Source organism: Oncorhynchus clarkii, chromosome 10 (assembly GCF_045791955.1).
Source record: "Oncorhynchus clarkii lewisi isolate Uvic-CL-2024 chromosome 10, UVic_Ocla_1.0, whole genome shotgun sequence".
Taxonomy (NCBI): Eukaryota; Metazoa; Chordata; class Actinopteri; order Salmoniformes; family Salmonidae; genus Oncorhynchus; species Oncorhynchus clarkii.
The window spans coordinates 46,112,906-46,126,137 of NC_092156.1; the positions used below are offsets into that span (position 1 = coordinate 46,112,906).

Sequence of the window (13,232 nt, forward strand, 5' to 3'; positions counted from 1 at the left end):
GAGTCATATTGGGCAGAACAAACAGGAATAGAGGGAGGGGGGCAAGCACGAGCTAGCGAGATCCTATTGGCTAGTTATATCATTGATTTGCGTATTTCCGTTAGGGAACATCTACTCTGTGATGGCGCGTGTGCATGAACCCAATTCACCATTGCACTCCTGAACAACGCAATTTCTTAAAACTTTGGCAAAGGGTAAAATCTACAAAACTTAGTCCACTCGTGTTCGTATAAGAATGTAGTTTTGGGAACAGAAAATTGTATTGAGATTAAACTTTTACTCGATTATAAAATGTGCATTATTTCGGCCAAAATCCATTTCGCTCGATCTTCTCCCACTGCCGGCCACTGAGCTTCCTCTCATCACCATATTTGTTGGTGAGCGGAAAAGCCCAACCCGATGCTTCACACGTATACATCTGGTGAAATGTTTGGCTCATTGTTCCATCTGTGGCTACCCCTTCTCACGCCGCGGGTGTCCTCCATTAACCCGCAATGAAATTACACTAAAAAAATATATCCGCCAGATGGCGCTCATAATCAACCAAATGCACATGTCTCACAAAATCCGGAAATCTACAATTCGGGATGAAAGTTTACCATGAGAAATGGCGATTGTTTGAGTACATTGTAGTTATGAGATGTGTCTTGCGGGACTAAGCAAAATAGGAAATACGCGTATTTAATGATAATGAACTACGTTTTCTCAATGGTTCCCGTCATGTTGTCTTTCTTAGTCTAATTTCATAGTAGGCCGAAGCACGCGTATTATTTAGGCTATGAGTCACACCTAATTATCCTACAACAGAGCATTAAGCATGAAACAGAACCCCCTGATAAGCATCATTCCAAGAAAGAACCTACTTCGGGTTCTGCAGATATGTTCGACATCTCATGGTGTTGCCGGTAACGAAAAGCCCATGATGTTTAGAATATACAATAAACATTAACTTCAGCTTTAATTAAGGCTGATTATTCAAGTCTAGACATCAGACAAGCGCGCTCGCACACACACACCTGTCACTGTCTAGACAGGGAGGGGGCATGAAGGCCGGAGGGGGGTGTGGGGACTTGAAAGATCTACTATTGCTATATTTTATGCCAGTCAGAACATATCTGTGAACGCATTGGAGAACAAAACAATTTAATATTGCATTACTCAATCTGATTGGCCAGCTAAACCGTCAGCATTTTTTAAAAATCTTGGCTTGAGGTCAGCTAGGGACGTTAAAAAATAAATAAATGAGAAAATAGAAATGCGTAGAAAGTAAAAGACACGGCAGCCAATCTAGCTTGTTGGTACTAAAAATGATAGGCAGCAACGTCATCCAATATGAAGCTGCAAACCAATCGGTAGCAGTTACTGACAACGACTTTGTCCAATGCAAAGTACAGACACATGATAGACATAATTCTTCAATTGACTGCCCTTTTGATCAATGGAATATTGAAACTAGAGTTATTCTCTTTACATTATAAACCAAGCGTCATGATTCCAATATAGGCCTATATAATTAGATATATATATATATATATTTTTTTTATTTTTATAAAAGCGTGTAAGAGGAAATGAACCCTTGATGACTTGAATGAAAATTATTTCCTTAAATAACATTCTGCGAATACGTACATTCTGCATGGATGAACATTTCAAGACACAGAGAGTGGAATTTCATTAAAACTACGGTCTTCGGTTGTTCATATTGGATCAAACAACCCTGTCTGCGTAAGAGGACATGTACTATTTCGGAGCCACAATGCCATGGAGACAGTTTCACCGGCCCACTGCACTCCGTAGAGAGGGTGCACGGCTCAATGATTGGGGCAAAACCACGTTGACCGATTTATGTTCCAACCTACATAGCTCAAGAGAGGCTCTGTTCCAATCGTAAGTGAAAAGGCGTGCCTGTCCAAAATATTCAACGTATAGTTAAAAAATGGGAGGGCGCACTTGAACTCGTTGAAGTCCTTTATGAAGGTAGGCTGCAGCGTGTGTTTATTGATGAGATGAAAGAAGATGGAAGTGAGAAATGAAATAAAGTAAGGGAAAATATTAAACAATTCGAAGCCTTGCCGGGGAAAAACCGGTGAAGCTGTGAATCGCTGTCGCCATTGGAAAAAAAGCTTAGGAGAGCAGGTAAGAAATAGGAAAAGTGAGGGAAGGGGCTGGTGTTAAAACGGTCTATGTTAGTCTATTTATAAGAATATATTACAGTTATTCCCAATATATGATATATACTAAACTTAAGTAAGTGAAGTAAGTGAATCTTAAAACATACAGACAATTTTACGCTTAGTTCCATTGCCTCCATTTCTGGATTTCCCAACCAGATTTACAGCAGAATCAGTAAAACTTTATTTCCTTCCAGCATTCCAGAGCCTTATTGAATTAGAACGTAAATGCAGAATGATATACGATATTGTGGGGTCTATTGATTACAGATAGTATGGATTTACAACAGTCAGTTTACGTTACACCCGACCAAAAAGACGCTCTGCTCACTTTCATGACGTCCTAGGTTGCCCATCTGTCATTATTTTCAACATCAATGCTTATTTCCTTAGTTTTACTCCTTTCTATTCTGGACAGAGATATGAATTGTGTTGACTGTTCTACTTCGGACCGTCACGTTATTATGAATGGGGCTCCATGGTTAAGACTGTATAACACAAATTAGACAACATAAGGATAATTTACAATGAACATCTGGAGTTTAGTGCATGCGGTGTGGTGCGTAAAGCGGAATAAACTGATATATAAGGGTCAATCATTTGGGAATGAGAAGGAGCAGGCATACAATTTAAAACCACTATGTTGTATCTCCGTCTGTTGGCTGTTTTCTCGGACTATGTCCAAATGTGTCCAGCCCCCTACCAAGTGAACACTTGTTGGACCGAACAATGGGCGAAATAGAACTAAAATTGCAATAAAGCCCTCAAATATTTTAGTTTGGCACATGCTGTACCTAAATTAAAATGAGGATGCAAGGTGTCAGACGTTTGTCAAATGAAATTATACATTAACATCTGCCTGACACAGAAAGGTAGCCTACACATTCAGCCAATATCCTAGGCTAAAACTATGAAAGACACTGCGGATTTAGTTTCACCGATAGAATAAAAACTGTCCATCTGTTCTGGATTTTGGTGCCATGTTTTACAAAATGAATGCTCTCTTTTATTGTCACGATCTTTGTTGCGCAATTCCAGCTATATTGACGTACATGACCGTATAGGAAATTAGAAGAATATCATATAGAAGAATATCATATAGAAATATGATATCATTAGGCATAGGTCTATAGTCCTATGGGAGACAGTCCGGTTAGTTTGATAAATGACGGCACAGGGGTGCTTGAAGCAGTGAATTGGCTCATCAAGATGTTGGTTTCTCCAACTTCAAACAGTTTCATTAGTTTTAACAATTTTATTGACGGTTTATTTGACAGTTGATCAGTGGGGCAAAACGTCCTATCCATCTCTCAAAGTTGTTGAGACTATTGCCTCTGCACCGCATGTTGGATGTCAGCACCAGACTTGGTCAAAAAGGTTATGAGTAGCCACAGCCTATATAGTCTATTAGAATGAAACATTGTACAAATGTTGCAGGTTGAAGAGATTTATGGGTGAATAACAAACTTTATTGAATCAGTCAGAGATGGTTCACAATGTCCTTTTCGGATTATTACATTTTTAAATATAACTGTTTCGGTTTGGCTTGTTTCCCATTCACCCCCCTATAACAGTCTTCTAATGGTCATAGACTACTGTGGAGGCATGTCTGCCCTATATAGAATAGGCTTACTATATATAGCTGGAATATACCGGTAACTCCACAACAGAAACCTTGCTTGGCACTGTGAGTTGTAATGGATAACCAGCCGCACGTTTTTAAGCACATGTGCACTGGCTGCTGCAGGCATGAGTGTGTTGAGTTGCGCATCTTATCCTAAATGATCTCGTGAATCATAGGCTGTAGACATAATGAAGAATAGTGTTGAACTGTAGGATAGCAAACACGCATCGAAGAATCCATTTTTTTTTCTCCAAATGCCTGTTGACAAGTAGCCTACGTTTACCGATCAATACACATCTTGAGCTAAGATAAAACTCATAACTGAAATGCACATTATAAAGTTTATAGCCTACAAGTATGTTCCCTCCCATTTTTGATATCCATTTCCCTTTTGATGATGAGATTGAGATATGCAGTTTTATGTTAAGTTTGATAAGTGGTTTGATATGGAAAGTTTTCATTTAACACATCCACCATTGTAGTGATTGAGGCTGTATGCAGAGTGGGCCTATGCTTTGATGGAGGGAATTATAACTATTGTAATGAGTGCAGTATCACACATGAAGTATTGCAATTCAAGCCTGTTGGTTGGACATTTAGGCCTACTCTTTCGAGCGATTTTGGCATCCAACAGCCTTTTCTCCTCTTCGGTTTCAAGTTAAATCCAATTTTCTTACAGAGTTCATTCATTCAACCACAACACATAGTAAACAGGCCCAGTTGTCCATAATTGTCACATTTTCATTGTAATCCCATTAATAGTGTAACTACATACACATCGTTACATAGTACTTACAACTATTACAACATATTTTCAGATTGTGAAGAAAAACCTCACTGGTTATTCAGGCTACAATTCAGAGGGGCAAGCAGAGTTGAAGGAGTTTGTTTGTTAACTATGTCTTACAAGAACTCTTCATATGAGCAATCACAAAACAAATATTTTAAATGCAAAATGTCAAGTTTCGATTCATGATAATTGATTCAGTACTTTGTCCATAGCGATACGTCTGGATTGGCTCACAAAGACACTGCCAGGACATCAAATGTGATCTGTGATGTCATTGCAAGGTGGGGAGGTTTTGGAGGTGTCCAGTTTAAATTGAAAGGTAAGCCATGTGCCTATTTGTGCTCACAGAACAAAAGTTTGATGAAAATGTAATGGCATACCCTTCGGCTCTCAAGGGAACCACCTGATTGCTTTGTGTGGCTAATTCCATAATCATGCAATGGGTACCACATCTTGATTAGATATACATTTTTGAAAGAATTGTAACTATCACAAAGCCAGAGGAAGACATTGTATTTGCCGTTTTAATATTGCTTCCTGTCCTCTTTTGCTCAAGCACATAGTAGAATGGTTTCAGCCTCTCAGTTTTTGTAGTTCTAGCTTCCAACCAACTTAGGCCTGCTGTTCAATCAAAGCTGCCCCCTATGCAAATACTGTAGTATGTTCTACAGTGTTAGCAAGCCCAGCTGTCAGCTCTCTGGCAAATGGTCACTAAAATATTGACATATTGAGACATTTGTAAGTGCATCCTCTCCACAGAATGCATCCACAGAAGGCCTCCCTTTCTCTTCAACACAGCAAGCTTTTAAACTGAAGACGTAGAAAACTGTAAATTAGCTAAGCAACAGCTGTGTTGCTCTCATTTGCTGAATAAATCAGTAAGTGGCAAACTAATGCTCCCGACACATTATGTAATGATATTTTAGCATTGGGCTATACTCAGAAACATATATTGGTGTGGTATCTAGGGCACAGATTACAATATTGTGCATTTTTTGAAAGCCCATTAAAGGCTTTTCAGGAGCACGCTGTAAGATGTCCTGCTGCTAATAGCTCCTTTTAGCCCAGAAATATATCCTGAAAATGTGACAAAGAGTTCACATTATTATGTCATGTCCTCTAGTCTACATGGGGGGGGGGGGGGGACGGAGACGGACAAGCATAAGATATTCAGTAGTAATTGTCTGAGCATATATGTAACATGATTTAAGCTTAATAGTGCTATTGTGCCCAAATTGTGTAACAGATTTCTCTTTCAGCTTTGAAAGGGATACTTCGAGATTTTGTTAATGAGGCTCTTTATCTACTTCCCCAGAGTCAGATGAACTCATTGATGCAATTTGTATGGCTCTGTGTCCAGTATGAAGGAAGTTAGAGCTAGCAGATACCCATAGACGTCCAGTCATTGTGCTAATGCTAGTTAGCATTGGTTCGTAAAAACAACTCTAACTTCCTTCATACTGGACACAGAGACATAAAAATGGTATCCACGAGTTCATCATTGACAACATCTCAAAGTATCCATTTAAGGCCTAGCCAACACGCAGAAATGTGGCCACACTGCTACATATGAGTTTGTGGATTGTTTATATGAGTTGTAATTATTTGGAAATATTTTAGTATTTGCTGTTTAACATACTTCAACCTTACTTTGCGTATTGTAGCGACCTAGGCATTAGAAACCATTCATCGACTACTGCCAAGGACATATGCCTAGTAGGCCAAGGAAGTATTGAGGCCATGGAAAGAAAGTTGAGGAGGGGTAGAGTGCAGTGTGCCTTCCATTGCTAAGTGTACCACAATCACTGCTAAGAAGTGGGTTCTCTTTTAATTATTCGTTTTGACATCCCATTCGTGGGATTCACCAGAATTTCCTAAGTAACTCGAAGAACCAATCATACATGTCTGTCGGAGACAGACAGGTCGAGTGGTGAATGAAGGAGCCCCTCCCCTGATATTAAAGAGCCACTTGCCTGACCTGTGATCATTCTCACTTCTTTTCCTCACAGAAGACTTCTACTTAGTATTCTTCAGCACAACTTGATCTGTTTTCCTGCTTAACTGTTCACCGGTGTGCAGTCAAGGTTGCACCAACAAGCACAGGGTTATCAGATCTCATATTTTGTCCTGGGTGACTTTCCTGAAAGGATACTTTCTACTTCGGGTAAGAATTAGCTTCACCGCTTTTCTTCCTTCATCTCCTGTTCTAGCTAGTGTCACACGGCTAGCTACGGAGACTTGGCTAGCTTAGCTGCAAGGCTAGCTATCCTACCGACTAGGTTTTATACCTGCAATGGTAGAATTACTAGTTCGCTCTCTTGTTTAGTTTAACCCACTACCGGCTGTGACTAGATCGACCGTCCTGCTTATCAGTCGAGAAGCCATGCTTTTGTTCATCGCAAGACGAACATAGCGCTAGCTTCCTTTGGCTAACTTTGTGCTAATTAGCTAGGCTACTAGCCCACTTGGTGAATACTAGCTACGTTCACATTGTTATATGATTAGCTTCTCCGACCAGCACTGTGTTAACTAGCTAGGCTACTAGCCCACACCTGTATTTGGGGAGTTTCTCCCATTCTTTTCTGCTGATCCTCACAAGCTCTGTCAGGTTGGATGAGGAGCATCGCTGCACAGCTATTTTAAGGTCTCTCCAGAGATGTTGGATCGGGTTCAAGTCGGGCTCTGGCTGGGCCACTCAAGGACTAGTCAGAGACATGTCACGAACACCACTCCTGCGTTGTCTTGGCTGTGTGCTTAGGGTCGTTGTCCTGTTGGAAGGTGAACCTTCGTCCCAGTCTAAGGTCCTGAGCACTCTGGAGCAGGTTTTCATCAAGGATCTCTCTGTACTTTGTACTTTTCTGTACCATCGGGTTCTTCTTCACCTCCTTGACCAAGACTCTTCTCCCCCGATTGCGCAGTTTGGCTAGGCGGCCAGCTATAGGAAGAGGCTTGGTGGTTCCAAACTTATTCCACTTATTCCATTTTGGTACCCTTCCCCAGGTCTGTGCCTTGCCACAATCCCATCTCTGAGCTCTACGGACAATTCCTTTGACCTCATGGCTTGGTTTCTGTTCTGACAGGCACTGTCAACTGTGGGACCTTACAGTATATAGACAGGTTTGTGCCTTTCCAAATCATGTCCAATCAATTGAATGTACCACAGGTGGACTCCAATCAAATTGTAGAAACATCTCAAGGATAATCAGTGGAAACAGGATGCACCTGAGCTCTACAGACAATTCCTTTGACCTCATGGCTTGATTTCTGCTCTGACATGCACTGTCAACTGTGGGACCTTATAGATAGGTTTGTGCCTTTCCAAATCATGTCAAATCAATTGAATTTACCACAGGTGGACTCCAATCAAGTTGTAGAAACATCTCAAGGATGATCAATGGAAACGGGATGCACCTGAACTCAATTTCGAGTCTTAAAGCAAAGGGTCTGAATACTTATGTAGATTTTTTTACCTTTATTTAATTAGGCAAGTCAGTTAAGAACAAATTCTTATTTTCAATGAAGGCCTACCAGAAGGCAAAAGGCCTCCTGTGGGGACAGAACAGTGGGTTAACTGCCTTGTTCAGGGGCAGAACAACAGATTTTTACCTTGTCAGCTCGGGGATTCGATCTTGCAATCTTTTAGTTACTAGTCCAACGCTCTAACCACTAGGCTACCTGCAGGGATTGCTTTTTTTTCAATACATTTGCAAAAATGTCTAAAAACCTGTTTTCACTTTGTCATTATGGTGGAATTGTGTATACATTAATGAGAACATTTTTTAAATATTTTTTTTTAAAGAAGACTGTAACGTAACAAAATGCACCGTATTCCCGGTTCTTTGATATTATCTCACCTAGGGTTGCACATTTTGGGGAATATTCAGAGGTGGAGTCTTTCCGTGGGAATTAACGGGAATACATGGGAATTAACGGGAATATATGGGAATTAATGGTAATATATGCAAATGAATACAATTTAAATGTAGATGTTTTTTGCATTGGATATGTTTACCATATCATATGGAGACAGAAATATAAACCTTTTACCTTATCATAAGTAGACATAATTGCAAATGGTTAAATCCTTCCAATAGAAATAAAAAAAACAATTTAGTTACGAATTGAACTTTAATTAAATTAGTTGACTCTTCACATGGGATGATTTCACTGAACAACAGAAGAAAGGGAATATTGAGTTATCCCCAATGATCCATTTCCCCAAAATGTTTCCCCAAAACATTTTCAACATACATCTGTAAAATGATAGTCTAGAAACTAAAGCTTTGGCTGTCTCCCTCTCAGGCTTCTATGTCTTCTCCCTGGACCTCCTCAATGTCCACCTCTTGAACATCAGACTCTGAGGCCTCATCTTCAATGTCACTTTCCAACCTTGTTGAGGATGGCTCATTGTCAGGCTCAAAAAGCCTCAAATGTGCCCAGATGGCACCATCTGCAAGCAGAGTCTGAATATCAGACAGGATGGCATTGTCTCCCTCAATACATGCAATGGATACTGCTATAGGTTTCAGGAGTTTCAGGCTGCTTACCACTCTCTCCCAAAATATATCATCCTGGAGGATCCTCTTGATGGGGCTGTCCATATCGGCAGACTGTGAAATCGCCATTTCTTGGGAGAGACTCCTTCCCCTCCAGGAGACTGTCACACTTTATGACAACATCACCCCCAACGGGTGTTGCTGGCAGCTTCAATGTGGTGCTCTTATTCTTCTCACTTTGCTTGGTGAGGTAGATTTCTGCTATTACTTGATGACCCTTCACATACCTAACCATTTCCTTGGCTCTCTTGTAGAGTGTATCCATTGTTTTCAGTGCCATGATGTCCTTGAGGAGCAGATTCAATGCATGAGCAGCACAACCAATGGGTGTGATGTGAGGGTAGGACTCCTCCACTTTAGACCTTCATGTTCGCAGCATTGTCTGTCACCAGTGCAAATACCTTCTGTGGTCCAAGGTCATTGATGACTGCCTTCAGCTCATCTGCAATGTAGAGACCGGTGTGTCTGTTGTCCCTTGTGTCTGTGCTTGTAGAATACTGGTTGAGGGGTGGAGATGATTTAGTTAATTATTCTTGCCCACGAACATTCGACCACCCATCAGAGATGATTTCAATACAGTCTACTTTCTCTATGATTTGCTTGACCTTCACTTGGACTCTGTTGAACTCTACATCTAGCAAATGAGTAGATAAAGCATGTCTGGTTGGAGGGATGTATGTTGGGTGAAGAACATTCAGAAATCTCTTCCAATACACATTGCCTTTGAGCATCAGAGGTGAACCAGTTGCATACACAGCTCGAGCAAGACATTCATCAGCATTTCTCTGACTACGTTCCTCCATTGAATCAACAAAAACATATGATTCCTGGAGGACCATGAGCTGTTGCTATTGATAAGGTGTCTGATTCATCATTTTCCCCTCGAATAGAAGTAGAGGGACTTTTATCAGAGGTTGCTTGTTGTGAGCGCTGAGGGAACTTTATGCACTTGGCCTGATGATTCCGCATCTTTGTTGCATTCTTCACATTTGGCACAGTATTTGCAAATGTACACAGCTTTTCCATCTACATTAGCTGCAGTGAAATGTCTCCACACAATTCAGATAGTGCCCGTGGCATTTTCCTGTAAAGAGTAAGAAACCCCCAAGTACAATTCCATGTATGTAGTGTGGGCCCAATAGCATCTCATTAGTGTGCAATATCTTGAGAATCAACTGTACATGTGATGGAAGAATGCACTGTGCATGCAGAGGGTTGCAATTCCATTGAATTGGGTAAAGTTTAACCAAAATATGCCACAAGATCTAGAATTGCCTTATGTGTATCCCCCCAAAAAGATTCACTGTTATAAGCTAACAGTGATGAATTTAAGAAAAATTCCCGGGCTTAACTTCCCATGGAAAAGTTTTCCGGAAAGTTTCCGACCCTTTGCAACCCTAATCTTACCACATTCTCATACTCGCAAGAATGTGAGGAAGTTTGGCATGCTTGAGAATGTTCAGAGGGCAGGATCTTTAGTATGAGGGGAGGGTCTCACTCATTCGCCACTCTCTCACAGATAAACAGTGCATTCGGAAAGTATTCAGACCCCTTGACTTTTTCCACATTTTGTTACATTACAGCCTTATTATAAAATGGATACACGTTTTCTCCCCCTCATCAATCTGCACACAATACCACATAATTACAAAGTGAAAACAGGCTTTTAGGAATGTTTGCAAATTTATAAAAAATTTAAAAAACAGAAATACCTTATTTACATATGTATTCAGACTCTTTGCTATGACACTCAAAATTGATCTCAGCTGCATCCTGTTTCCATTGATCATCCTTGAGATGTTTCTGCAAGTTGACTGGAGTCCACCTGTGGTACATTCAATTGATTGAACATGATTTGGAAAGGCACACACTTGGAAAGGCACACACATTCACAGTTGACAGTGAATGTTAGAAGTGGAGGAAATTTTCCGTAGAGCTCCGAGACAGGATTCTGTCGAGGAACAGATCTGGGGAAGAGTACCAAAACAGTTCTACAGCGTTGAAGGTCCCCAAGAACACAGTGGTCTCTATCATTCTTAAATGGAAGCAGTTTGGAACCACTAAGACTCTTCCTAGAGCTGGCTGCCGGTCCAAACTGAGCAATCGGTAGAGAAGGGCTTTGGTCAGGGAGGTGACCAAGAACCATATGGTCACTCTGACAGAGCTCAAGAGTTCCCCTGTGGAGATGGGAGAACCTTCCAGAAGTACAACCATCTCTGCAGCACTCCACCAATCAGGCCATTATGGTAGAGTGGCCAGACGGAAGCCACTCCTCAGTAAAAGGCACATGACAGCCTGCACCTAAAAGACTCTCAGACTATGAAAAACAAAATTCTCTGCTCTGATGAAACCAAGATTGAACTCTTTGGCCCGAATGCCAAGCATAACATCTGTAGGAAACCTGGCACAATCCCTATGGTGAAGCATAGTGGTGGCAGCATTATGCTGTGGGGATGTTTTTCAGCAGCAGGGACTGGGAGACTAGTCAGGATCGAGGGAAAGATGAACGGAGCAAAGTACAGCGAGATCCTTGATGAAAACCTGCTCCAGCGCGCTCAGGACCTCAGACTGGGGGAGAATGTTAACCTTCCAACATGACAATGACCGCAAGCACACAGCCAAGACAACGCACTAGTGCCTTCGGGACAAGTCTCTGAATATCCTTGAGTGGCCCAGCCAGAGCCCGGACTTGAACCCAATCGAACATCTCTGGAGAGACCTGAAAATAGCTGTGCATCGACTCTACTCATCCAACCTGACAGAGCTTGGGAGGATCACAGAGAAGAATGGGAGAAACTCCACAAATACAGTTGTGCCAAGCTTGTAGCGTCATACCCAAGAAGACTTGAGGCTGTTATCGCTGCCTAAGGTGCTTCAACAAAGTACTGATTAAAGGGTATGAATACTTACTAAATGTGATATTTCTGTTTATAATTGTTTATACATTTGTAAAAATGTATAAAAAATGTTTTTTCCTTTGTCATTATGGGGTATTGTGTGTAGATTGACGAGGGGGGAAAACAATTTAATTCATTTTAGAATAAGGCTGTAACGTAACAAAATGTGGAAAAAGTCAAGGGGTCTGAATATTTTCCCAATACGCTGTATTGCATTGGTTCTTCAAGCTACTTAGGAGAATCTCACAAATCTCACAAAAGTCGAAAACAAATAATTAAGAGAACCCACTTAACAGTGATTGTACTACAGAGAACTGGGGTTACGCAAGTAACCTTAAGTTACCCTATTATCAGATGAAGAAGAGTTGTTAACACATTTTACTACCAAAAGAATGTACAGTGTCAAACCACAATGATGTTGATCACTAGGCTATATTGTTTATTTGATAAACTATCAAACTTCACAATAGTGATACGCTTGAAAACGACCAAACTCTGGCAGCAGACTCGCAAGTTGGAGAGCACGCTATCTGAGCAGATCACTGGATAGTGTTAACATTCTTGCCCAGTGACAGTCACTTTTGACTTGTGAAATATGCATATAACTCAAGTAATGCTTGAGATGGCAAACCCGACTGGTTCACCAGGGCTATGTTTTAGCACAAAGGTACACAGTGTATGCTTATAGGCCTACCTCTAATAGTCATGAACCGTGTGAATAGATTGCCACTCCCTTTCCAATGTTTAGATTGCAGTTATTAAAAAAAAAGAACCAAAAGTCCAACAGGAAACTTTGTTGAAAGGCTTTTCTATATGGTGTCAAGCAGTAGGCCTATATTATCTCTCGTGTCTAGGCTTATTTTGTTGACAGTACAATGTAAGTCGGTTTTCTGTGCCAGATCTAACATGACTACTTCTTACAATGTAGAGTGAATCAGCTTGATCGTCAGATAATAAGGCTGAATTACAATCAAACCCACACCGCAGCCAAGGGGCACAATGGAAAATAATATTGTTACCATGTTTATGTATTTGGGATTTATTAGACAATGTTTGAGTTAAATAAAGTGAAACAAAGCCATTATTATTCAAACCATGCATTTTTCTAAGCACATTCAAAAGAAAATACCTCCGTGGGGGTATGATGGAGTAGAACAAGTAAGCACTAACACATATTTAGTGAACTTTATGGTA

At 40.7% G+C, this 13,232-nt stretch overlaps 1 protein-coding gene across 1 annotated transcript in view; it reads left to right on the forward strand.

The window, feature by feature from the left end:
• Nucleotides 1-1,878: 1,878 nt before the first annotated feature.
• Nucleotides 1,879-13,232, forward strand: part of LOC139418627 (zinc finger and BTB domain-containing protein 20-like) — a 35,183-nt gene continuing 23,829 nt past the window's right edge. The window contains exons 1-2 of the mRNA XM_071168231.1: nucleotides 1,879-2,136; nucleotides 4,798-4,904. The gene's annotated coding sequence lies outside the window, so the exon portion shown is untranslated. The remainder of the gene's footprint in view (nucleotides 2,137-4,797; nucleotides 4,905-13,232) is intronic.